We start from the raw sequence: 27,189 nt of genomic DNA on the forward strand, positions 1-27,189 counted from the left end.
ATAATCCTTGAATTTTGAGAGTACCTAATCATTCTGGAAATATTGACAGTGCTTTATTAAGTATCCATTTAGTGTCCGTACTTTTATCAGGTACGTAAAGATTTATTTTCCTTTATTATCGAATATTACATCACCTATTTTGTTCTTCCGAACCTCAATTCATGCCAATGGCAATGTTGAATCATTTTCTTGCAGTTCTGGTGCTCTCCTACCGAGTAGAGTACGAACTGCTCGGTTTCATCCATCTTCAGAACACTTTGAGCGATGAATGGGAAACTCAAAATTCAATCGCTCTTCGTGCATGTCAAAACATAGTCAACCAATCGCACGAAAAGATGTTCTATGCGATTGGACTCCATTCCGATCCCTTTTTTGTGCAGTTCATTCAACACTTGCAAAATGCGTCCATTCAGACCATTGTGATATCCCAGATTAGCGAACTGACGAGTTCCGTGTTCTCTTATCACAGCAAAAATATGATCTTCATCGTCAATGATGCCGAAGAACTCTTGGATTTGATTTTCTATTCGATCTCTCAACAAAAACCGCTTGCATTAAACGGAATTGAATTTTCCGCGGACTCTGTAGATTATCAAACGGATGGAGGGATTCGTTCAGGAAATTCTTCATCGCACCATTGTATCGAAGTCGACGGACAAAATCTCTGGTCAAGAAAGGAGAAATCGTGCCATAAAACGATTGGTTTATCGTCCGCCGAACTGAGAGACGGCTCTATACTTAGTGATTCGGTATTCAACGCAACTCGTAGTCTCTACATCAACAAAATTTGGAATTCCAAAAATCACCTGATTTTCTTCTTGAAAAATTTACGTTTTGATTTCAGTAAGCCAAGCTCCAGACCTCAGCAAAGCTCGAAACATCTAAAATCTGGAAACAAAACCTTGAATAAACATGAAAACGATCCGCCCAGCAGCGTTATATTTTGTTTCAAATTTTTTTGGCGTTTCTTCAAAGGCCGGAAAGCAATAATTTGCCATCCACTAGGCTGCGAAAAGTACGACCCGTTCACAGAAAGTCTAATTTCATTCGGAGGTGAAAATGATGATTTTTTCGACTTTTCTTGGAGGAATATGCATAAAAAACCATTTAACAGCTTTCAGAGATTATGAGTCTGAACCCTGTTTGCACGTTGTGAACCCCGAAAGTTGGCAAAACTGGAATGTGTTTCACGTGACAGCCATAGAGCAACTCGCTACTGCTCTAAATGGTACTTTGCACTATGCTGGAGAAATAACACCGCATGCATGGTTTACTTTGTTTGAGGGAGAAAACGGCTTGAGGTATGACATCAATTTGCACACGTTTGCTGGGAATGGAGTTTCTCTACGGGAATTCGATATCTCGAAAATCGACCTTGCGGTCAGCATTGATACTTCCGCCATATGTATCGCCACTCCTCACAGTGCTTTCATGTCTCAAGGACTCGTAATTTTTGTAAGTTTCACACCAATCGTCTGGGCTTTGACATTAATTACTTTCTTTCTTTTCACCTTTCTACAATACCTATTTCAGTATTCTCAGCGTGAATTTTTTGATCAACTATATTCCGAAGCGGAGAGGGATAATTTCGGAGGCACTTCGTCGATGTTGACTGTCTACGCATACTTCATTTGTGGAAGTCCACCATCTCTAACTTTAGGCCGTCTAGTTACGGGGAAGATGATTTTCACAATATTTAGTTTCTCTGCATGAGTGATATAAAGGGGAAAAACTTAGAAAAAAAGAAGAGGAGGAGAAAAAATTGGATATGAGAAAGGAGTGAAACAGAAAAGAGGGGGGAAATAAATTTAAACCGAGGGACCAGCTTATTTTGAGGAAAAAGAAGCAAACCAGAAAAGAGAGAAAAGAGCTGAGAGGTGAAAAAGTGACTAAAATAAATGATCGGCCGAAAGGGGGAAAGAAAAGGACGTTCTAATGCAAATAGAAGATTTGCATTAAAGCATGCCACTAAATTGATGGAGATTGAAAACGAGAGTGATTCAATTCCACAATTTAGGGGTTAGGTTGAGATGGGGACAATGAGAAATTTTGGAATATTAAATGAGATAATTGAATAGTACGTTCTAATAGGCACAGAAGGTGCTTATTAAAGCAAGTCGGCTAATTGCATGAAACCTTCACTATCGGAATAGTGAACGTGGCATGCAATTAGAGGAGTGTACTTTTTTGGGATAGCCCAAAAGCAGGACAGGCGATGCACCTGTGGTGAAGAGTGAATAAAACCTGTAAAGAGAAAAAGTATTAATACGTAGGGTGATGAGGCAGCGCTTGTGGCATACCTTTCATCACTACGCGATTACTGGAGAGAGCCAAGCTTGACTTCAGAGAACCGGGATGAGGTAACGTCGGTTTCCTTCGTACAGCGAGCAGGAGCAGGCGCCAGGTGATCACGTTGCTTCGTGGAGACCGTCGATTGACGGGACTTGCATCGAGCGGGAAGGTGTCCTTTCCAATGATGGAGAGCCAGAGTCCTTGTCCTTTTTCACAGAGTCCACCTTGGCAGGGGCGTCGGGTAGAAATTCTTGATCCGGGAGAGAACTGCTTCCGTGGTGAGGTCCGGGTCCGTCTTTCTTCAGCGTGCTGGATACAAGTGATTCAAGGGGCGAGCGGCTGACGTCTTGAGCGCCGCGCAAGAGCCAAAAGGAACCGAGCGGGGACGGCCGCTAGGTGGGGGCTCAGGGGATAATCAATTTTATGAGCGATATGAAGGGAAAAACTTAGAAAAAAAGAAGAGGAGGAGAAAAAATTGAATATGAGAAAGGAGCGAAACAGAAAAGAGGGGGGAGATAAATTTAAACCGAGGGACCAGCTTATTTTGAGGAAAAAGAAGCAAACCAGAAAAGAGAGAAAAGAGCTGAGAGGTGAAAAAGTGACTAAAATAATGATTGACCGAAAGGGGGAAAGAAAAGGACGTTCTAATGCAAATAGAAGATTTGCATTAAAGCATGCCACTAATATGATGGAGATTGAAAACGAGAGTGATTCAATTTCACAATTTAGGGTTAGGTTGAGATGGGAATAAGTGATAAAATTTGGAATATTAAATGAGATAATTGAATAGTACGTTCTAATAGCACAGAAGGTGCTTATTAAAGCAAGTCGGCTAATTGCAATGAAACCTTCACTATCGGAATAGTGAACGTGGCATGCAATTAGAGGAGTGTACCTTTTTGGGATAGCCCAAAAGCAGGACAGGCGATGCACCTGTGGTGAAGAGTGAAATTAAACCTGTAAAGAGAAAAAATATTAATACGTAGGGTGATGAGCAGCGCTTGTGGCATACCTTTCATCACTACGCGATTACTGGAGAGAGCCAAGCTTGACTTCAGAGAACCGGGATGAGGTAACGTCGGTTTCCTTCGTACAGCGAGCAGGAGCAGGCGCCAGGTGAGCACGTTGCTTCGTGGAGACCGTCGATTGACGGGACTTGCATCGAGCGGGAAGGTGTCCTTTCCAATGATGGAGAGCCGGAGTCCTTGTCCTTTGTCACAGAGTCCACCTTGGCAGGGGCGTCGGGTAGGAATTCTTGATCCGGGAGAGAACTGCTTCCGTGGTGAGGTCCGGATCCGTCTTCTTCAGCGTGCTGGATACAAGTGACTCTAAGGGGCGAGCGGCTGACGACTTGAGCGCCGCGCAAGAGCCAAAAGGAACAGAGCGGGGACGGCCGCTAAGTGGGGGCTCCAGGGGGAGCGGATCTGTGTTTGCCGTGGACTTTGAAAGCTGGAGTTGAATGTTGAAATTGAACTTTATTGATCGATAAAGGTTTGAGCAGTCGGGCTTAATGAGTACTCTCCAGAATATATATAGGTTTTGGGGTTTTTAATTGAACTGAAGCTAAAGAAAGTGAAAATTTGGAAAATTTGCATACGGAATGGACTCATGGTTTTCGAAGAAAAATGGATGTAATGGAGATAAATTTGAAGATAATTATGAAGGAAAGGTTGGAAACATGAAAAAGGTATTTAAGGCGAGTTATACAATGTTAGGAACAGCACTTTCAATTTAATAGAAGGTAAAGGACACCTTTAAGGACGCACAATCTGGGAGGCGGGTCAAGGTGTGCAAATTTGGAATAATTTATTAGTTACCGCGGGCGCGCGATGTGTTGGGTCGGTGAGAGGATCCTCAAGAGTGAGGGGGGGGGATAAAAATGAGAATGATGAAATTTCCTAAAATTGCTCTAAGTTTGTTCGATCGGATCGAACATACTCCGGGGGTTGAACCAACGTAAGTTGGTTCGAAAGTGAATGACGGATCGTACAAAATGATTAAATCTGCTTGAAGCTATTATGCATTCCACACGTGTGTGAAGTAAATCGCCACTTAGGTGGGGTGGGTTTTGGGTGGGAAAATTAATAGGAGATATCAACATATTATTTACATTGTAGTTATCTTAATGAGTAATATTCTATCAATAATAATTAATGTGACCGAAATAATACCTAGATAATTAAGTGAGTGAGGTTATAATTGGGTAAGTAATATTAAGTAAAAGTTAATATGTAGATAATTAATTTGGATAAGTTAATACTTAGAAAATTAACTTAAAGAGAATAATAGTTGGATACTTAAAGTAAAGAGATTAATGTTTTCTTAATTACTTAAAGTGAAGAAATTATGATAGAAGGGTAAATAATTTATATTTAGAATACTTGTTCGTTCTCCAAAAAAGTAGAGAGCATCGCCGAGGTTTTTAAGGCTCTCGGGGTTCATTCAAGCTGTGAATACTTAATAATAATAAATCATTTTTGAGGAATCAATGAGAATAAAGTAATATTAAGTATAGGGAAATTAAATTAAATTAAAGTGAAAGTGGTGATTTGAAATAATTATTGCTATAAATTATCAGTAAGTATTGATTATTTATTTACAAGGGTTATTTCATTCTCCATGACTGGAGAGTATCGCCGAGATTAATATTCTCAGGGTCGATTGACGAGGGTAATTTGTAGTTAGCTATCGAGAGCTGAGTAAGATTTAAAGGCTACTAAGAGAAAGGTAATGACTGCAGAGAGCCTGAAAAAACTGCTGAGAGAAGGTTTTTGTGGCCGCGGTAAGAGCCGGGGTAAGTCCGCTGGAGAAAAGGTTGGTTGGCCGCGGTAAGAGCCGGGTAAGTCCGCTGAAGAAAAAGTTGGTTGGCCGCGGTAAGAGCCGGGGTAAGTCCGCTGGAGAAAAAGTTGGTTGGCCGCGGTAAGAGCCGGGGTAAGTCCGCTAAAAAAGGTTTGTTGGCCGCGGTAAGAGCCGGGGTAAGTCCGCTAAAGAAAAAGTTGGTTGGCCGCGGTAAGAGCCGGGGTAAGTCCGCTAAGAGGTGGTTGCATCTGGGTGCTGGGTTTGCAGCGAAACAGAGCAGAGGAGTTTTGGCCGCGGTAAGAGCCGGGGTAAGTCCGCTTATAAAGGTTGGGTGGCCGCGGTAAGAGCCGGGGTAAGTCCGCTGAGAGAAAGGTGGTTGGGTGGCCGCGGTAAGAGCCGGGGTAAGTCCGCTAAAAAAGGTTGGTTGGCCGCGGTAAGAGCCGGGTAAGTCCGCTAAAAGAGGTTGGGTGGCCGCGGTAAGAGCCGGGGTGAGTCCGCTAAAAAAGGTTGTCAGCAGGTGCTGAGAGAAAATTCTTGGCTTGCGAGGGGCCGAAGAAAGGGAGAAAAATTAATAATGAGAAAAATTAAACAAAAAAATTAAAGATAATGTGGCTGCTTGGAGCCTTACAAAGTAAAAAATAAAACTGAATATGGGATAGACAGTTGGGCAAACGTGAAGTCGAAGTCAAGGAAAAAATAAAAATACAAAGGTTGTTTTGTCAGATGATTCTCTAAACATGAAAATTTCGAGTGGTTGACGAGAAGAATTTACACTTTATCGAAATGGACCGAGACTGAAATTGGATTTTTTAAGTCTCAATTTCGGTGTTTTTTCCCTCTGAGAGCGGCCACTGTGTGCCAAGGACCGTAAACGTGGTACTCTCGTCTTTTGGTACTGAGGGAGGTATTTCTCGTTTTGCAGGCGCTACGCCAGTGAGGAACTGGGATGCGCTGCTAATCCATTGTTTCAGTTGTGAGACTTTATGATTATAAAAGTTTTCGAGTCGGTTTTGCCAAGTGAGCGCATTTTTGACGGCACTAAACCAGCGGCGGCTGTGTCCGCATAGACATAGGATTCTTCCACTGAGCAGCCGCGAAGATCGCAGTGTTCGGTTTCGAGTTCTTTGATAAGGTGCGCCGTTGCCGATACGGAAGACGAGACTCCAAATATCGGGTGATCACGAAGCAAAGTGTTGTGATCCTGATTATAGATTTTGCATGAGGTTGCCAAATTGCACTCGAATTTTTCATGATTATCATGGTTCAGATGAGCCTCATTATTTTCGTCGTCGGAAGACATTTCAAATAAGGAAGAAAAAATGAAAGGTTATGAATGAGAGGTTAAATAATTCGAGATAAAGAGCAAACGTTATTGCAGGAATGTCAATCTGAATTATACCTAGTTTGATTACGAAACAGCAACTGTACTAGGATTTTTCGAAGGTTCAGAACCTGGTATGCTTTACGGTCATAAAGCTTCGTCAGGTTTTTCTAAGGTTGAGGACCTAGTTCAGCACCGATATTTTGCTGCTGCGCTAGGATTTGAAAAGTTTGTGCAAGGTTAATTAAGTGGACATAATCCTAAGGACTGTTCGCACTCTATTCCGGTTTCGAGCATTTAGAGATTTTATGCCAGAAACTAGATCCGGCCCGAGGGACCAATTTTATGAGCGATATGAAGGGGAAAAACTTAGAAAAAAAGAAGAGGAGGAGAAAAAATTGAATATGAGAAAGGAGCGAAACAGAAAAGAGGGGGGAGATAAATTTAAACCGAGGGACCAGCTTATTTTGAGGAAAAAGAAGCAAACCAGAAAAGAGAGAAAAGAGCTGAGAGGTGAAAAAGTGACTAAAATAAATGATTGACCGAAAGGGGGAAAGAAAAGGACGTTCTAATGCAAATAGAAGATTTGCATTAAAGCATGCCACTAAATTGATGGAGATTGAAAACGAGAGTGATTCAATTTCACAATTTAGGGGTTAGGTTGAGATGGGAATAGTGAAAAATTTTGGAATATTAAATGAGATAATTGAATAGTACGTTCTAATAGGCACAGAAGGTGCTTATTAAAGCAAGTCGGCTAATTGCATGAAACCTTCACTATCGGAATAGTGAACGTGGCATGCAATTAGAGGAGTGTACCTTTTTGGGATAGCCCAAAAGCAGGACAGGCGATGCACCTGTGGTGAAGAGTGAATTAAACCTGTAAAGAGAAAAAATATTAATACGTAGGGTGATGAGGCAGCGCTTGTGGCATACCTTTCATCACTACGCGATTACTGGAGAGAGCCAAGCTTGACTTCAGAGAACCGGGATGAGGTAACGTCGGTTTCCTTCGTACAGCGAGCAGGAGCAGGCGCCAGGTGAGCACGTTGCTTCGTGGAGACCGTCGATTGACGGGACTTGCATCGAGCGGGAAGGTGTCCTTTCCAATGATGGAGAGCCGGAGTCCTTGTCCTTTGTCACAGAGTCCACCTTGGCAGGGGCGTCGGGTAGGAATTCTTGATCCGGGAGAGAACTGCTTCCGTGGTGAGGTCCGGATCCGTCTTCTTCAGCGTGCTGGATACAAGTGACTCTAAGGGGCGAGCGGCTGACGACTTGAGCGCCGCGCAAGAGCCAAAAGGAACAGAGCGGGGACGGCCGCTAAGTGGGGGGCTCCAGGGGGAGCGGATCTGTGTTTGCCGTGGACTTTGAAAGCTGGAGTTGAATGTTGAAATTTGAACTTTATTGATCGATAAAGGTTTGAGCAGGTCGGGCTTAATGAGTACTTCCAGAATATATATAGGTTTTGGGGTTTTTAATTGAACTGAAGCTAAAGAAAGTGAAAATTTGGAAAATTTGCATACGGAATGGACTCATGGTTTCGAAGAAAAATGGATGTAATGGAGATAAATTTGAAGATAATTATGAAGGAAAGGTTGGAAACATGAAAAAGGTATTTAAGGCGAGTTATACAATGGTTAGGAACAGCACTTTCAATTTAATAGAAGGTAAAGGACACCTTTAAGGACGCACAAATCTGGGAGGCGGGTCAAGGTGTGCAAATTTGGAATAATTTATTAGTTACCGCGGGCGCGCGATGTGTTGGGTCGGTGAGAGGATCCTCAAGAGTGAGGGGGGGGGGGGATAAAAATGAGAATGATGAAATTTCCTAAAATTGCTCTAAGTTTGTTCGATCGGGATCGAACACTGCACTCATCATGTCTACAGCATTTCTGGGTAGTATGACCACTTTACTAAGTGACCGGGTATTATATCCAGAAATTGACTCTCTTGATATGTTGGAGAAATCCGACCTCTTCATCGAAACTCTCCACGATCTGGAAAAGGACGTTGAATTCTTCGCGGGCCGATCGGAATCATTAAAAGAAAAGTTAGCAAACAATTACTACTTTTATGAGACTGATTTTTTCATGCATTCTGCTTTGTCCAACTCTTCAAAAGAGTTGGAGGCTCTGCAAAATATACTCTTTAAATCGATTTCTAACGCATTTCTGGTGAGTGTGCCTTTCGTGTCTAACCCAAGGGAAAGTGTCATCATATTCCCACCCAGCATCATAGAAAAACCTCTGGAATACCATTTGTTGAAAGATTACCTTATGACGTATCCTTTAACACTTCCAATCCTAAAGAATTCATTATTTTATGATAAACTCAATCAAGTTATCGCACATATGTTGGAGACTGGACACGCTAGAAGAATTTTGGATGACACATCCGTGGATTCGGTTAGGTGGGGTAATTTATCTGCTACAGAGGTAGATGGTGAACCACGAGCATACAAAATGAATGACTTACAGTCAGCTTTCATTGGTTTAGGTGTAGGTTTATTCTTAAGTTGTATTGCTTTCATTGGAGAACTTTCGACTGATTTATTTCAAAGCTTTGCTCCAGTCAAATTTCCCAGGCGCAGGCATACTTTTAAGCGTGGTGAACTTTAAAGCCACTGCCATTTTCTGAGAAAGAAATAATTTGCAGGCACCAATAGACGTGTTCCATTACAAATAAGGAGATGTTGAAATAGTTTGAATTTTAGGGGGCTATCCCTCCTGGCCGCTACACGGCCCAAGTGCCAGAAGGCGCCTCGCGCTCTTTTTGGCCCGCTTCGACAAAAGAACGACCAAAAAAAATGAACGGATTTTCATATCCGACTCTCATTTGTCCAATCTCCCTCTGGCCATGAGCGATTCGCCCAATAAGAATCTAATAAAAGGATCTGCATTTATCTCAAATTTCAAGCCAAGACTGAAACGAAGTGGGACGCACAGAACGGAGTGTTTCGTCACTTTTGGATGGTTCGTCGCAAAGGAGCGTACCTTTGATTCACTTACCTTACCCTTCCAACATACAGTGGACTCTCGATAATTCGAAAACCTCGTTTATTCGAAGGAAAGTCCGTTTCCCTTGAAAATCTCTCGATAATTCGAAGAAAATCAATGTATTTTTCTCCCCTCGTTATTTCAAAATTTTTAAGCTGGCGCGGCCTTCTATAATTCGAAATTGCGACGAAAATTCTCTCTGTAATTCGAAGTGTGGGAAGTAAATAATGGTCCTCCATAATTTGAAACAAGACGGTACATTCCCTCTACAATTCGAAGTCAACTGTTTATGTACCTGGGTGTCTGAAAGAGCTGATAGGATTGTCAAAATGTAAACATGTAATTCATAATTTTAAAATTAAATATAAGTAATTAATACTTAATAACTTAGTGTAATTTTTACCTCAGTGAAGAAATAAACTGATATTTTTGGTTCTTTTTGACGTAAATCCGTCCATTTGCCTCTCTACATTTAATTCGGAATTTCTCCACATGAATCTCTTTAATTGGACTGCATTTAGCAATTTGGACCTATAAATTCCGGCCCGGTTTAAAAACAACGTATGTGCCATTAGTTTCCCTATGCACATAAGTGTTTTTTCAGATGAGCCAGAATTTATAGGTCCAAATTGCAAAATGCAGTCCAATTGGCACTCTCTTTATTTCGAAACCTCGCTAATTCGAAGAAAAAGCCGAATCCCTTCAATTTCGAATGATCGAGAGTCCACTGTACCAAGATTCTATATTTCCCGCTCAGTTCAATTTTCCGATAAAGTCGAAATTCCCGCTATTTCTCATTGGCAGAATTTTTTAAAATTTGCCCCCTTTTCCAGCTCCCTGGTCTAACTCTTATACAAAAAACTGGAAACCTATTTCCAAAATCTGAGTACAGTGGGCTACAGTATTGGCTAATTTAGGGACTATCACCTGCCGATAGCCGCAAAAATCATGGAAATCGGCCTAGTAGAGGGCTCAAGCAAGCTGTGACAAACAATACAAATTTACAGTGTTTAATGGGAGAATTCGCAACTTTGCCGCGTCAAATACAAGAACCTGGGCCATATTTTCAAAATCTGAAACAAGCGGGCTCATCTAGAGATAATTGCTTGTTGATGGCCACCAAATTCAAGAAAATCCGCCCGGTAGAACGCCGGACCAACGAAGCGTTACCAGAAATACAAGTTTAGGCTTGAGAGCTTGTATAGATACTCCTTTAAGTACTGTTAAAATCATGTAAAAATCATTATTAATAAAGCTTTATTTCCCTGGATCTTTAAATATTTGATATGTAATTTTGTAACAATTATTGAAATTTTTCAAAACTTCATCGCGTGCAAGTGAAACAAATCCAGCACTATCTTTCCAGTAGTGGTGTTTTATACTTAAAATTTGTAGTAAGGAGATTTGATTTGGAAGGAGTTTTAGGATCGTACATTTTGCTGTATCGCCTTCAATTCTTGAGGTAGACCAAAAAGAATTCTCTGTAAAGCAATAGTAATCGCTCCGATCATCTTAAACTAGCATTCTAAGCAAATCTTGCATTGTACTAAATTATCCAACCTAAGTAAAATTGGAGTAGCAAATCTAAAACTTCATCGCGTTGTAAAATATGTCCAGCTCTAGCTTTCCATCAGTGGTGTTTTTAACTTAAGATTTATAGTAAGGAGATTTGATTTGGAAGGAGCTTTAGGATCGCGTACACTTTGCCATTTCGCCTTCAATCTTTGAAGTAGACCAAAAAACATTCTGTGTGAAGCAATGGTATTCTCTCCGAACATCTGAAACTTGCATTCTTAGCAAATCTTGCTTTGTAATAAATTATGCTTTACTTTAACCTAACGATTGCGATACTGGTTTGCCAGGGGGGGAGAGGGAGTGAGAAGGTGGAAATCAAGGGAGGAGACCTTTCGATCTCAGTGCGTCATTGGACCGTCTCAAAAAGTCCTTTATACCAAACAGCTCCTTTTCTTGGGAAGCTGGAATTGATTTGTAATTTTATGAGGGGAGGTTTAAAGATATCCGCAACATAGCATTATAAAAGAGACAGCTCGAGTGGAATTTTAACCATAGAACCTTGGAATAGATCTTTAAAAAGAGTCCAAAGAGCGCAATAAAAGTCTGGAATTCACAGACCAATCAGAGAGGAGCGCAGTTTGTCTGTATTCAAATGATCGAAATGGCAAATCTCTTCGTATGAGGCACTCCGCCGCTACCGCGAATAAATCGCCTTCAATTGCCCGCATAGGCAATTTGACTGCTTTGTCGTTCGAATAGTTGCTCTCTCGTCCTCTGAGCATTTCGTTTTCAATTGAACTCATCTTGATCCATGTCAGTCGTTCGTGTAGTAAAAGTGAGTCAGTCATATAAGGGTTAAATGCAAATTTTCTGGGAAATGTGTGAACTTTTCATTATGAATAGATATTTTGGACAGTGAAGATACAGCATACAACCACCTAAATTCCCTTTTCATTCGTAAAAATGCACGAAAATCTTTTGGAGGTATGAAAAACATCTAAAATCCACTCCTTAACCCACAATTTGCGCAAGCAACACGCAATGGACCACTAAACAAGGTACGAATTTCAACATTTTGATACATATTTCTGCACCAAAATTTCACGTAAAACACGATGCGCACAACGAAAATTACCGAAATTAACTCAATCTTTGGCAATCTTGACGCTTTGGCTCAGCTGTAGCAAATTGCTCATAGTTTGAACAACACATGGTGGGAAATGAACATTGCTCGATTGAGAAGCTTGCTGAAACCGTGGTAGTGCGCGATTTGACTCACGTAGAGCTTTGAGTTTCTTGTGAGTGGATAGTTCAAATTCCTCGTAACCAATGTGAAATAAAAATGTTAATATCTCCGCTAGGAGTTGATTTCAGTAATTTTCGTTGCGCGCATCGTGTTCTACGTGGAATTCTGGTTAAGAATCATGTTTGAGAATGCTTAAATTCGTACCTTGTCTAGTGGTCCATTGTGATCCTGGCTTCTACAAATGGAAAATTTCCCGAACAGTTTTGGTTTTTCTGGTGACGCACGTCAAAATAGTTGCTCAAAATACACAACTTTGAACCTGTTTTTTATGCTTGAATATCCTTCAAAAAAATTTCAGAAAATTCCTATAAACTAAATCGATAGCTAAAGTGCAAAACTCCCTGTTTTCATCGCGGTGTTGCAAGATTCCCGTATATATTTTATCATATCAACGGAAAACAAACCATCTTTATATGTAGTTTGAAATTTTAACAGAACATTCTGCTATCGTAAAAATATAATCAAGGAAGTTTTCAAGAAATCACGTTTAATTGTTTTCCATACAAAAAATAAAGTACGACGAGAAATCTGCAACATCGCAAACGGAGGTGCTTGCTTTATCACTTTGGCCATCGAAATGCTTTTTCTAATTTCCGCAATTTTATAACCGTAAGAATCACTTACCAAGCTCGTTTAATTTGGTGATCCTAAAAATTCCCAGGAACGATATGCACAAAATTCACACTGAAAAAAAAAAAACCCGGCTATGGATGCCGTGCTTACGGGCTATATGGACATACCGTCCGCGTTCGGGGCTCAGAGACCGTAAGTTCCGGGCGTGTCACCCGGAGTAGCCAAAGCTACGGCTCCAGCACCCGGAACTTTAGGCCTCTTGGCCCGGAACTAACGGTATGTCCGTATAACCCGTAGCCTTTTTTTCAGTGCATCACAAATAAGCGACTTATCACAAAGAGTTTGGCAAATTTTGAATGTTCATGAAGCGTTCTTCGCTAGTGTGACAATATTATTCCCCTCCCACGTTTCTCTAACAATCCAACAACGGAAACGATGGTCCGATCTGTTGACGGCTTGCCGCCGCGTCTCGATAAAATTCGCCTCATCTAAGAGCAGAGTTAAGAAATTTCGTGAAAGATTATAAAAATAAATTTCATGAGGAAATTTCAAAAAATTTCATTTAACACACAGAATTCAGGATTAAACCCTAGAAACTTATGAATCTCCTTAAGTCTCTTTATACACACGTGGTAAACTGTGAAAGGGAACTTTAGAAATGTCCAGAAAGTTGGGTAAAACAGCAAAAACATAATTTTAATTTTTTTTCTCAAATTTTGGTTGAACACACAGACGTACTGGTTGAACACCAAAATAAATTTTACGGATAAAGTAAAACGTTAGCTTTCATTTGGAACAAAACGAATTTCTTGACTATAAAGAATTCTAGCACCCCCTAATAGTTTCACCTAATTTTTTGGTACAAAAGGGAGGGTGGGATCTTAAACTATCCTTGAAACAATTTAAATGATTTTTCAGGAATTAACAGTTTCCTTCGCTAACGTATTTCTTTTTTTCAATAGGAAATATTTGACACATAAGTAGAGTACTTGTATTTTTGAATTTTGAAGTGCTAGAATTTTAGATCAGTAAGTAGGTAGGTATTTTACTTTTTCTTGAATCTGAGAGAAAATGTGTTACATTTTGTCGGTCGAAAGAAATTTCATGAGGAAAAATGAAATTTCACGAAATTTCTTGTGAAATTTCTTTTAGCAACTCTGTCTAGGAGCTATCCAGTGCAAAATAGGCGAGTTCTAATCTCAACGGTGGCAACAGCGATGGTGTATCTTTCGCAACTCGGAGCTCCGACATGGAGACGGATATTCTTCTTGCTCCTCGGATGAGAGTTGAGCTCGATCGCGGGATAATTAAAGGGAATATCCCCCCCTATTTCCGGCCGTGGAAACCCCCCGTTTCCCCCTTTTGTTCTTTTCTTTTCCTTTTGGACGTGGCTTCTGCCACCCTTGATGGCTCTACCTGGTCGCGCGGAAACATTCTTTGGAAGCGTTCGAGCGTCGCGTAATGTTTTTGACGTCTTTCTCCCCGGCTGAGGAAATCTGGCGGGTCGATCCTCCACTCGACCTAAATCGATACATCCCTATCTTAGCCATGCGGTTTAGCGATTAAGGACACGCGATATGAATTCAGCAATCGATCCGCTCCTGAGAATTTTCCTTTTTTCCTCTTCTTTTTTTTCATCATTATCTTTTCTTTGTGGACTGTGGCGAGATTTGGTCGCCCCATGACTCATGTTGGGTGATTTTGAAAAATTGATGAAACGAAGGAAAACCGAGCTGTGGTTTGAAGTATGATGTAAACTTCTATTCAATGCTGAAATCTAAAGGATTTTACTCGGAGAAAAAACTATTAGTCCCTCTGAAATTCCTTTTCTTAACCCTGAGGAGTCTATACGAATTGTATTCATGTCTATTTTCTATGAATAAAAAAAAAAAGAAGAAGAAAAAAAAAAAAAAAAACACCCTGAGGCTACTCTCGTTTAGAGCACCTTTATAGGGAGAGTATGGACAGAGGGAGATCGGACAAATGAGAGTCGAGTATGAAAATCTTTTCATTGTTTTTTGGTCCTTCTTTTGTCAAAGCGAGCCTGATAGAGCGCGAAGCGCCCTCTGGGGGTTGGGCCGCGTAGCGGACAAGAGGTATAGCCCCCTAGTTAATTTGTAATCAGCCGATGACCTGTTAGTTGAAATCTCACATAATTCCATACACGAGTCCATCGATAAGACTTATCTTCAATACTTGAACGGAGTATTGTAATTTTTGTCAGTGTACGTAATAGTTTAAGCCAAAAAATTAGCGTCGTCCCATACTGTGCACGGGGCGAGAGAAATTTTCTTAGGGACGCACAGTGGATCGAGTCAATTAGGGAGGTCGGACTTGAAATTTTTTACCGAAACTGCAAATTTCGAGGTTTATTTCGTCACATTTTAAATTTAAATGGGCGCTCTAAGGAGACAATTTCACGAGAAAACCAGTGAAGCCACTTGTAGAACCTCGAAGCTCCGCAGAAACGGAGTTATAAGCGTTTAAAGTTTCCAAATTTTGTCAGACCTCTTCTATTGACTCGATCCACAACAGACTTTTTGCAGTATCGGTGGCCGATCGTTCACCTCTTGGTGGATGAAATCCAAATTTTGTCCTCGGGCGAGCGCTTACACAACCCAGTGGCGTGGCGTACTTTGCGATCTATCGATATTTCCCCATTTGAACTGTGGTAAATAATCGATTATTGAGGTGTTCGCTGCGAACACCCCGATCATCGATCCTTTTCCGTAGGTTTAATTGGCCGATCAATCGATATATCGCAAAGCACGCCACGCCACTGACACAACCGTATTATTCTCAGCTAACATTCTGCCGTGTCAATAGAAAGCGCTGTAAAAGCTGTCAGACGTTGCCAAATTTGTTTCGATAAAATACGAACTTTCAGAGAAACTCGTGAATCTTTCACCTCCGATTTTTGAGAGAATCTTATTCACACTCAGCTCTAAATTATCTGGAAATTTCAAGAGAATGCAATCATGACTCTTCTTAAAAATAATCACATTATTGGAGGAGATTTGGCAACTCTCGAAAGTTCATACGGTGTTCCTCCTCAGCGCAGCAGCCTTGCTCGTGGAGCCCTCGAACAAGGGACACTGAACACGGAACACAGAGTATATGAACGTGTTTCTATCAAACGGAACTATGTGCATTAACTCATGAGCCCTGAAACCCAAAAGAATACATGCATACCAGGGCTCACGTCATAAAGCACATAGTTCCGTTTGATAGAAATACGTCCATATGGGACACAGCCCGGCGAGCCATTATTCATAATTGAAACGGACGCCACCGCAACGGATTACAGGGCGGTTTTTTACTCCACCGTGGGGGGTGAGGGGGTGCGGGTAGAGGGAGGGGCAATCTACACGCCGACCGAGCCGGGTCAGAATTAAACTTTTAAATTAGCTCAACCGACACACGTCGTTGTCAATTTATATGGCTACGCCAAGAGGAATCTTCAGCTGTAGCTCCGGAAAATCCACCGCGTCTTGCTGCCAGAATCGGGCATTGAATTCCGCCATTAATTAAAACTTACAACAGATATGCCGCAGGCAAATATATTAAAATCAGGCATATTGTGAAACGCCCAGACAAATAGTCAAATAATCTTGAAAATGTTTTCGCTTAACGCACAATTTCGCTCGCAATTCAATCTGAAATATCTGAAAATTTCAAGGAGAAATATACATAAATCTCCTCAGAAATGTACATTTTATCCGAGGAAATTTGGCAACTCTTAAATATTCATACGGCGTTCTTCCTTCACGGCAGGGCAGCACTAGCAACGCGATGACAATAAAAGGATTTGATTTTTCACCGCACTTAGGACCTAATCTGCCGTGTTGAGGAAAAACGCCGTATGAACATCTAAGAGTTGCCAAATTTCCTTCGATAAAATGCTTATTTTTGAGCCGAGTTATGAATATTTTTCCTTGAAATTTTCAGGAGCTGTAGGAAGAATTGCGAACACAATTTTATGAACGATTGGAAGAAAAATAATCATATGTTTGCCAGGAAATTGGTGTTTTATCAAAGGAGATTTGGCAACGCCTAAAGGTTCATGCGGCGTTTTTCCTCAGTATGTCAGTAATCACAGGTGAAAATCCCGGGGAATCTCGCGCTTCGAACCGCGGGAGCAGTGACAACGCCGGCGGGGGGGGGGGGGGGGGGGGGGGGCACATCAAAAGCCCCCCGTGCAAACAGTTCGATCCGGCTCCCATTAGACGTGGACGGACGTCTCGTGGGGGGGGGGGCAGGGGGTGGGGGTAAATAGGGGAATTGGGGGAAACGAGGGAAAAGATGGGGAAGGAATTACTTTGTGTTTACTCTTTGAGAGTCGCGGCCCAAGGCCCTTTGCCTCGTGAATTACATGTGCGCCATTATCTCCGCCGCACAGAGGAACGAACCAACACACGAGGTCCTACATGAAATTTTCGGCAGAAATTTCAAATTTTCATGTTTATTTTGTCGTAAACGATAAAGCACAAAAACATAGCCCGAATTTACGAATAAAGAGGAGATTTAATTAAAATATGGGTAAACAAGGCTAAAAATGATTAAAACACTGAAAGGCAGGATGTTTCGAGCTGTTACCAGCTCATTTTCAGCTGCAAAAACACATGAAAACAAGTAAAAAATTGAGTTACGTGATAACGACTGGGGTCAGGTCGCCACTCAATTTTTTACTTGGTTTTTATGTGTTTTTGCAGCTGAAAATGACCTGGTAACAGCTCGAAACGTCCTGCCTTTAAGTGGTTTAATCATTTTTTAGCCTTGTTTACCCATATTTTAATTAAATTTCCTCTTTATTCTGTCGTAAATTCAATTTCAAAGTATGTCTCTGAAAGGAAATTTCTCGAAAAAACCAAAGTTTTCACTCTTTAACTTCTTTGTTACACATTTTCGAAAATGTGAGCTTTCAAAGGTTGCAGATTTTGTCCGATTTCTCCTATTGACTCCGCCAAGTGGACGTATTTCTACCAAACAGACCTACGTGGAGGTCAGAAATATGAGGAGTGCTCGTTAGTTCTCTTTGCGTAAGAGTGAATGAGAATAATAAAGCGCCAGTGACGTCAGCGGCAATGAATCCGCTCGCCTCCTCCGCCCTCGTCCGCCCGCCTCCGCATAAACTCATGAGCCCTGCCCACAACGCTCTCTTGCCATGCCCGCGGCTCATGAGTTCCGCATTCAGTTGGCACATAGGTCTGTTTGGTAGAATGTAAAATCCCGCTTTGCCAATTCTTCAAAAGGAATCACGCCCACTTTTACATTGCTTCTTATGCAGCTTCGACGAGCACACCCCATATTTCTCACCTCCACATAGGTCTGTTTGATAGAAATACGTTCAAGTGTGTCTCCAATGTGTCTCCGTGGAGGCTCATCGTAGGTCGTTCCGAGTCCCTCTCGGCAAAAACACCGTATGAGCCTCCAGGCGTTGCCTAATTTGTTTTGATAAACTAAAAATTAACAGGAAACTTTTTGAATATTCGTTTTCCAATTTTTCAGACAATTTTCCTTGAAGTTCAACCTAAAGTATCCCACAGTTTCGAGGACAGATTTTCATGACTTTCTTGACAAATAAATATTTTCGCAGGGGAAATTTGGCAACACTTGAAAGTTCTTACGGCTTTTTGTCTTAGCATGGAGGTATTACATTGGAGCGTTCATGGTGGGATTTGCATTTACTCCAGGAACTTGGTGAATCGGTGATAGTATCCCGCGGGAGATTGGGTTCAGAATTTGAGGTATAGTTGGGATAGAACTAACTGCAAGCAGTAGGATTACATTCTCATTAGACCTACTAAGGAACAATGTCTGAATTCTGCTTCAATTCAGACGAGCAGAAGCTGGGATTTGGGGTAATTCTATGTGCAAGCTCTCCCAAAAATTAAATGCATTTAATGAAATTCAGCCTGACTCCAAATGGATCTCATTTAGCATGAAGGAACCAACGCAATTACGGTGTTGTTAAAATGTTGCTTCTCTATAATTATCTACAAAATCTCTCATAATAGCTGATCGTTTTCGCTTACCATAAAAAAATTCTTAATTTTAAAGGGAAATAATTGTGTAAATTGTAACAATGTACATATATAAGGTATTTTTAAATGAAAAGGAAAAGTTGCAAGATTTTGAAAGCACAGCAATTTGCGCTGGTTTCTTTTTGATACATGCGATCCAAATAACGTTGCGCAATGAAAGTCTCGCAGAAATTTTCAATTTAAGTTCTTTCGCTTTCTTCAAATTTTGCGAGGGACGCAGTAAGGACTCTGATTTTCTCTGAAACAAACTCCTTAGCTTAAAAAAGAAAATCGCTCAAAAGCAAATTCACTGGGAAAAAAAACCACATTGGATCTAGAGTCCAGACTCTTAAAAACATCGACAAGAAAAAATACTCTTGATTCAATCAGATTTGATTCAGATGAAAAGAAAATTCACTTTCATCTAGCAGAAATTTGCTTTCACTGAGCGGTTTAATTCTTGATTCAAAATAAAATCTTCTTGACAGCATACTCAAGAATGTTTCTAGCCTAAATGCGATGTCACTTTCTTCTCTAATGAAATTCAAAAAACTCTGCTAAACGTTATTAAATACGGATGCTTGGACTTATTGGTGAGTTTTTGGACGTCCACTCTCTTTTTGTGCCGTAGTATCTTGATTTATTTGCGAGGAAAGTTCCGAACTCTTAAGAAAAATGTCATTCTTAATATGTTGGAGCGCCTTCAATTTTGTATGATACTGTGCAACACCTCCGTTGTGAAATAGTTGCTTGAGACGCCGTGGCACGTTGCGGGCAGCCGGCCAGCGCCTACAAACCTAAGGGGATACCTCAAACATAGCGCAATGCGTGAAGTATCCACTTAGGTTTGTAGGCGCCAGTGCACGTTACGCGCTGGCAGCATGCAACGCTGCGCCGCTGCTCGTTCTGTGTTAAGCTCTAATTTTAATCTCGCGGAGTCAGCGCTTTTCATCTGCGATTACATACTTGTATTCTCAAATAACTCTTTCTTCCTTCGATCTCGACCATTAATGTATAGGGGAAGCGGCATTAACCCACGAAAGTCAGATTACCAATGAAACAATTTTAGTCTAATTGAATTGAAAAATCGGAATTTGATATTCCAATGGGAAACTTCTAGTTCCGCAAAGGTTATGTTGCACGCAATCTAGTTTTTATGCCTGTGCCAACGGCAGGCGTAAAGTCGCAAAATAATCTGACTACTTCATGTTCTGAATATGGGAGAGTAGTGGTTTGGATATAGCTTTCTCTGGAGATCACATTTTTTTAACTACACTGGAAAAAAAAACCTATTGGATCTAGAGTCCAGACTCTTAAAAACATCGACAAGAAAAAGGACTGTTGGTTCAATCAGATTTAAGCTTCAATCAAGAACCAAACCTTTCAATTTGAGCGGATTTCCTTTCGATTTAAGCTTAAATCTGATTGAATCAAGAGTATTTTTTCTTGTCAATGTTTTCAAGAGTCTGGACTCCAGATCCAATTTTTTTTTTCCAGTGTTGGAAACAGTACTTTGACTGTATTTTAAAATTTTCAAAGAAGATTTTAGGCGAGAACATTGACGCTACGAAAATTCAATTCTCGAGGGGAAATTAAGCCACGCTGAAATTTAGTTACGTTCTTTCGTGACTGAAACGACTATGTAAACCGATTCCGGACCGAAATTTGCAACAGCGGCGCAGCAAATGGGCAGGTCCAGGTTTCAAGGAGGGGGAAAAATTAATAATGGTGGGGTCCACCCCACGCTCCAGTGACATTTCCCCGGCTTAAATTAGCCCCATATTTCGTCGCTCCTCTGACGCAAGGGCGTAACTCGATTCCTGCGTGAGCCCTGCTCGCAATATTACTCTGTGCTTCCCGGGGCTCATGTGCGAATAGGGTTACGCCCTTACGATTTTCCGAGCCGAGATTTCCGCATTTCCGACTCACGAGATCCTCGTTCCTCGTCGAGAATTCTTCTAATTTGAATCGGGTTTTATTTATTTTGCCCTCTTTCTTCGCCTCGATAACTTTCCCGATCCACCCACACGAGTTTCAACCTGGCCGAGGTTGCCAGGTCCCACGATTAAATGTGAATATTATGCATGGATTTAAATTGAAAAGTTCTTTTTTTCCACCCACCTGCCACCAATGACCTGGCCTCCGCTTTGCAGAGGCTCTGAGGGAAACGCCGTATGGAAATTGAAACGTTACCAAATGGACCGCGTCTAGCAGAAAGGGACCAAGCACATCGGCTAATGCCAAATTTAAATGGGCAATTCAATTTTTTACATGGAAACGGTTGCGCGATTTTTCGTACAAATTTCAGTGAATTTTCTGCATAGTACGAAGTAAATTCTTTAAAACTTTCAAAGGAATCCACTCAAACTTTCTCTGTAACAAAATAAAATACTTAGTTGAATCTGGCAATAGCTAATTTGGCTTGGTTCCTTTCCACCAAATGTCTCTCGATTTTATTTTTTTGGTTGTGCGTCATCGGAGGTGGTTCAAAAATCTGTGTGCGGGCCTCAGTTAGTTAGTTATTTTATTTATAGACATTCAGTATCCTAGGCTATTAACGTCTTTACAGATACTTTGGAGGATGAATGTATAAACAAAAATTTAGACTTTTAAATTAAGGGAGGCAAAGAGTTTGAGGAGTGTCTATCCTCGATGATAATCACTTAATATCGAAGACCAAAGCGCGAGAACACGTTTCTCCTTTTGTGACATCGCAAACTCCCTTTATGTATGAAATATATAAAATTGGTCCTACAATGTTCAGACACTTTAAATAAAATTAGTTGCACTGTCTGAGGAAAAATAAATGAAAGATTCGTAGAAAATTCAGATTTTATCAAAGAAAGATTTGCAATGTCTGAGGGCTCGTGCAAAGTTCGTCCTTAGCACGATAGCGTAGATCTTCTGCCCAGTGGCGAGCCGTAAATAATCGATTATCGATATTCTTCATTTGAAGCTATGTTAAAGAATCGATTATCTAAGTATTTGCTGCGAAGATCCTGTTAATCGATCCTTAAATCGATCCTTTAATCCTTTAATCGATTGTTAATCGATCCTTAACAGGTTTAAATGGCAGATTAATCGATGCATCGCAAAGCACGCCACGCCACTGCTTCTACCTTTGGCGTTTTTTCCACCGTGTAGCGAAAAATCACGGGTGTTTAAGTATCGGAGGAGAGAATTATGGAAATCTGGCATCTTTATCTTTATACCGATCCTATTTTAAGGCGAAATCTATTTGGATTAATTTGATAGCTTTACCGCCGTCAACATAGTTGTCAAGTAATTTCTGTTGTATTGATAAGTTCATCTTGTGTGAATATTTTAGAAGGAACAAACCAAAATTGGACGTATTTCTGCCAAACGGAACCGTCATAATGCACTTTGTACTAGTTCCGTTTGGCAGAAGTAAGTTCAATTAGCTCAAACAAGATAACTAATTTCCTTTCATTTTTGTTGTTTCTTTTATTATCTTTTTCTTTTCATCCTTTCACCAGGATACTAATTAGTACACTGCCTTTAGTTTTTATGACTTATGATATTTTGACAACAATTTTCAAAGAAATTTGTATTTTGAGAGAAAAAATGGTTAGAGAATTAAGGTAATTTTTTGGGAAAAGAATAATCTCTGGAAATATATCAATTTCTTGGAAAATAATAATTTCTTTAAAAAATACCAAATTTATAAAAAAAATTCTATTTTTTGAAAAATATCAATCACATGGAAGAATGTCAATTTTTAAATTTTCTCTAGCTGCAGAATTCAAAAATTTAATAACCACAGAACCTCGTATGATCCTTTTGGAGAATGTCCCAAGCCTCCCCCTCCCCCCATGGTCAAATATGATGAGACTTCGATATGCTGCACAGCCAGTCATTCTAATCATGACCTCTCATTAGCGGAGAGAGATCCCATCTGGTCACCTTCTGGCCAAGTATCACAAGCGCCATGCGACGTTTCAAAATTCCCGCAGCCATTCTATTTTTTTTCCAGAGGAATTTTTCAAAGAAGCTGTCAGAAAATTTCACTGATTTTTTTTTGTGCTACCAGTAAAATGCAGCGACATTTTCAAACAGATTCAACCAACAATGGGACGGAAATTTTGAAACGTCGCATGGCGCTTGTGATACTTCGGCCGGAAATTGATGCACTGAAAAAAAAAATATCTTGGATCTAGAGTCCAGACTCTTAAAAACATCGGCAAGAAAATGTACTCTTGATTCAATCAGAATCTAGCTTAAATCAAGAACCAAGCCTCCTAATTTAAGCGGATTTCGTTTTGATTCAAGCAAAAATCCGATCGAATCAAGAGTATTTTTTCTTGTCAATGTTTTCAAGAGTCTGGACTCTAGATCCAATGTGTTTTTTTTTTTCCAGTGCAATTTGTCAAACTCCGGTTTTTTTTGTTTTTTTTTGGGGGGGGGGGGGGAGGAAAGGATTCATTTTTAACATCACAACTTCAGCCTCCGAACAGGGAAACAGCAATTTACATTGCAGACTCTATTCACCGCGGAAAAAGTGCACCCGGTGGAAACCTCACAAGCAAAAATGAGCTAGGATTTCGGATGATTGAACATTTTGGCACTGTGGACTGTGGAGGTTGCGGAAGCGGTGCGAGGTGAATCAAATCGTTTGCGTGGCGGGCGGGAGGGACAGTGGTTGGGATCCGGAGTCCCTGGGGAACCACCGTGCGCGTCGTGCGAGAGAGATCCCCGGCCCAATCACGAATCACGCCGATATTTAGGCAGATGAGCTCCGCACAGTGCACTGGAAAAAAAACACATTGGATCTAGAGTTCAGACTCTTGAAAACATTGACAAGAAAAAATACTCTTGATTCAATCGGATTTTGCTTGAATCAAAACGAAATCCGCTTAAATTGGATGTATTTCTATCTAACGGAACTATGTGCATTAAGACATGAGCCCTGAGACTCATAAGAATACACGAATAACAGGGCTCACGTCATAATGCACATGGTTCCGTTTGATAGAAATACATTCAATTAAGAGGCTTGGTTCTTAATTTAAGCTAGATTCTGATTGAGTCAAGAGTACTTTTTCTCGTCGGTGTTTTTAGGAGTCTGGACTCTAGATCCAATGTGTTTTTTTTTTTCAGTGTGATCAAAGCAACTTTACGGCCATATTCACAGTCGCTCCCTAAACAGCTCCTTCCTTTAGGAAACGGCAAAGCGCCTTCAATTTAATTCTAATAAAATTTTTAATTTTTGTAATTTGTCTGTTTCAGGTGAGTGTTAATTTCAATTTCATTCAAGTCAATGCCGTCAATGTACAGATGGTAAGAGGCTTGCTTGCCATATCATACTATTACTGTATTACATATTCGTCGATTACGCACCTTTATTGCTTTTAATTGGACGTATTAGTTAATTGTAGATTAAATTGCGTGCGAAATTGTCTGAAATTTTTGGGGAAAAATATTTACAATGGAGATGTTGCATGTGTGAGGAATTTGCGATTTGACTGTTGATTCTTGTGTAAAAGTTCGTGAGAAACACGATGGTGCCACTGGTTTTCTCTGAAATCAACTCCCAAGCTCAAAAAAAGCTCTCAAGTTGGGGCAAAAATGGAGGGGATGTCCCACGCTATCCTGCGAGGCCACCTCTACATCAAGACAGACTCTCTATGCAAAGATAGGGAGCAAATACATTAGCAAAGATGCCGTGTTTTCAGTTTTGGAGTCCTCAAATAAAGTGGTAGCCCTGTCAATGTATTTGCTCCCTATCTTTGCATGGAGAGTTTGTCTTGATGTAGAGGTGGACTCCCAGGATAGCTTGGGATATCCCCTCCATTTTGGCCTCAACTTGAGAGCTTTTTCTGAGCTTGGGAGTTGATTTCAGAGAAAACCAGTGGCACCATCGTGTTCCTTGCAAACTTTTACGTAAGAATCAATTGGCAAATCGCAAATTCCTCACACATACAACATCTCCATTGCCCCTTAAACAGCTTTTTTCTTTAGGAGTCAGCGCTTTTAAATTTACAGATGCACCATGGCCATGGTCAACCTTGGTGCGCGAATAGTTGCATCAAGGGGTTTTAACATACATTGGATCGTTATTCATTGTTGTGTGTATTCAGCCTTTTAGTGTTCGGTTTCTTTTAAAACTCATTCGCTAAAAGAAGGAAAACGTCCAGCAGAAGATTTCTGAATTTTTTTAAAATATCTCAAACACTGGAAAAGAAACACATTGGATGTAGAGTCCAGACTCTTAAAAACATTGACAAGAAAAAGGACTCTTGATTCAAGCAGATTTAAGCTTAAATCAAAAGAAAATCCGCTCAAATTAAGAGGCTTGGTTTTTGATTTATCTGATTTAATCAAGAGTATTTTTTTTGTCGATGTTTTCAAGAGTCTGGACTCTAGATCCAATGTGATTTTTTTCCAGTGAAAGTTGCCGCTTCGATCCTCACAAGGCTCTATTTAAAAAAGATCCATTTTGTTTGAAGAGAGAGGGAGATTTCAAAAATTCTATTCACGCCCTGCAATCAATCACAAATTGAGCAATTTAAATCCAAAAGATGATCAACTTCAAAATGCCCGGGGGCAGTTCCCTTCTGCTCTTCCTAAATGACGTCCACTCAACCCGTTAAAATTTTAATTATCTACTCGTTTTACCAGAGGTCGTCTCAAATTTCCCACTAGCTCACCAGTACACAGCCACTGTGTGACGTATCTATATGTTGATGGGATCCTGAAATGGGAGCTCAGCCGCCGATTTTGAGGAAAACCCCGCATTATTCCCGCAAAAACGATAGGCGAATTCTTAATTTCCGCGGTGGCCGGGGTGTTGGCAGCGGTGGTCGTCGCTGAGCTGTAAGCGAGCCGTGGGCTCACTTGTTAAGCCTCATCGCACACGAAAAAAAAGGCGCAGAGCGGAAATTGTATTCGTATTTCGTAGCCTTTTTCCCCCGCCCCATTCCGCGCGCTATGACCCATCTGGCGAAATCCGCTCGAACCATTAAAACTCATCAACCCACCACGCTGCCGCACGGTGGATCGACCCAATGGGACAGGTCAGACAAAATTTGGAAACTTTAAAAGCCTATAATGGAGATGTTGCATGTGTGAGGGATTTGCGATTTGACTGCTGTTTCTTATGTAAAAGTTCGCGAGACACACGATGGTCCCATTGAAATCATCTCCCAAGCTCAAAAAAAGCTCTCAAAGTGAGGCCAAAATGGAGGGGATATCCCACGCTACCCTGAGAGTCTACATCTACATAAAAACAAACTCTCCATGCAAAGATAGGGAGCAAATACATTAGCAAAGATGCCGTGTTTTCAGTTTTGGAGTCTCCAAGTGAAGTGGAAGCCCTGTCAATGTATTTGCTCCCTATCTTTCCATGGAGAGTTTGTTTTGATGTAGAGGTGGACTCTCAGGGTAGGGTGGGATATCCCCTCCATTTTGGCCTCACTTTGAGAGCTTTTTTTGAGCTTGGGAGTTGATTTCAGAGAAAACCAGTGGCACCATCGTGTTTCTCACGAACTTTTACATAAAAAGCAACTGTCAAATCGCAAATCCCTCACACATGCAACATCTACATTACGTTCATACAAAACTTTGAGATCAAAAAAGTGGTTTCATTGGTTTTATTGTGAAATTACCTTCTAGAAACACCCCTAAAAATTTTAAATGTGACGGATTAAACATCGAATTGTGCAGTTATAGTTAAAAATTTCAAGTCGGACCTCTCGGATTGACTCGATCCACTGTGTGTTGATTTGGACCCTGAATACGTTGCTTCCCGCAGGAAGGAACGAAACTCTGAGGTTGCGAAATTGACTTTCATAATTCAATTGTCTACAAGTGAACTTCCTTAAGCAGGGAGGAACCAAGCTGTATCGGCTATTGCTTTTAATTGGGTGATTTAATATTTCACATGAAAACGATTGTGCGGATTTTTCGGCAAATTTCAGTGAATTTTCTGCACAGTATAAGCAAATTACTTAAACTTTTCAAAGGAACCCGCACAAAGATTCTCTCGCAAAATATTAAATTGCTCAGGTAAAGAGGTTGTTCCATCTACCATTGAAACTGGGCCCCGAATGAAATCTCCTCATCTTTTCAGGTATCAAAGGGCATGGTCAGGGACACCCAAAAATGGTTGAATTTTTTCCAAATTCCCCCCTGGGGAGGGGGGGCGGGGGGTTATATGAAAAACGGTTTTTTGGCTATAACTTTTGAACGGTTTGAGATATCGATTTGAACTTTTTTTTAAATGAAAGGTCGTTTAAAGAGCTTTCTTTTGGTATATTATGTTTAATAGTTAGGTCAAGTTTTGACCAATTTATGGCCTGTCAAAAATTTTCCATGAGTCCAAAAATCAGATTTCTGTAGTTTAGA

The 27,189-nt window shown here is 40.7% G+C and overlaps 1 protein-coding gene across 2 annotated transcripts in view; it reads left to right on the forward strand.

Moving 5' to 3' along the window:
* The window catches only part of LOC109036857 (uncharacterized), a 343,232-nt gene that overhangs the window by 230,886 nt on the left and 85,157 nt on the right, over window positions 1-27,189 (forward strand). The window lies entirely within an intron of this gene.

Source organism: Bemisia tabaci, chromosome 9 (genome assembly GCF_918797505.1).
Source record: "Bemisia tabaci chromosome 9, PGI_BMITA_v3".
Taxonomy (NCBI): domain Eukaryota; kingdom Metazoa; phylum Arthropoda; class Insecta; order Hemiptera; family Aleyrodidae; genus Bemisia; species Bemisia tabaci.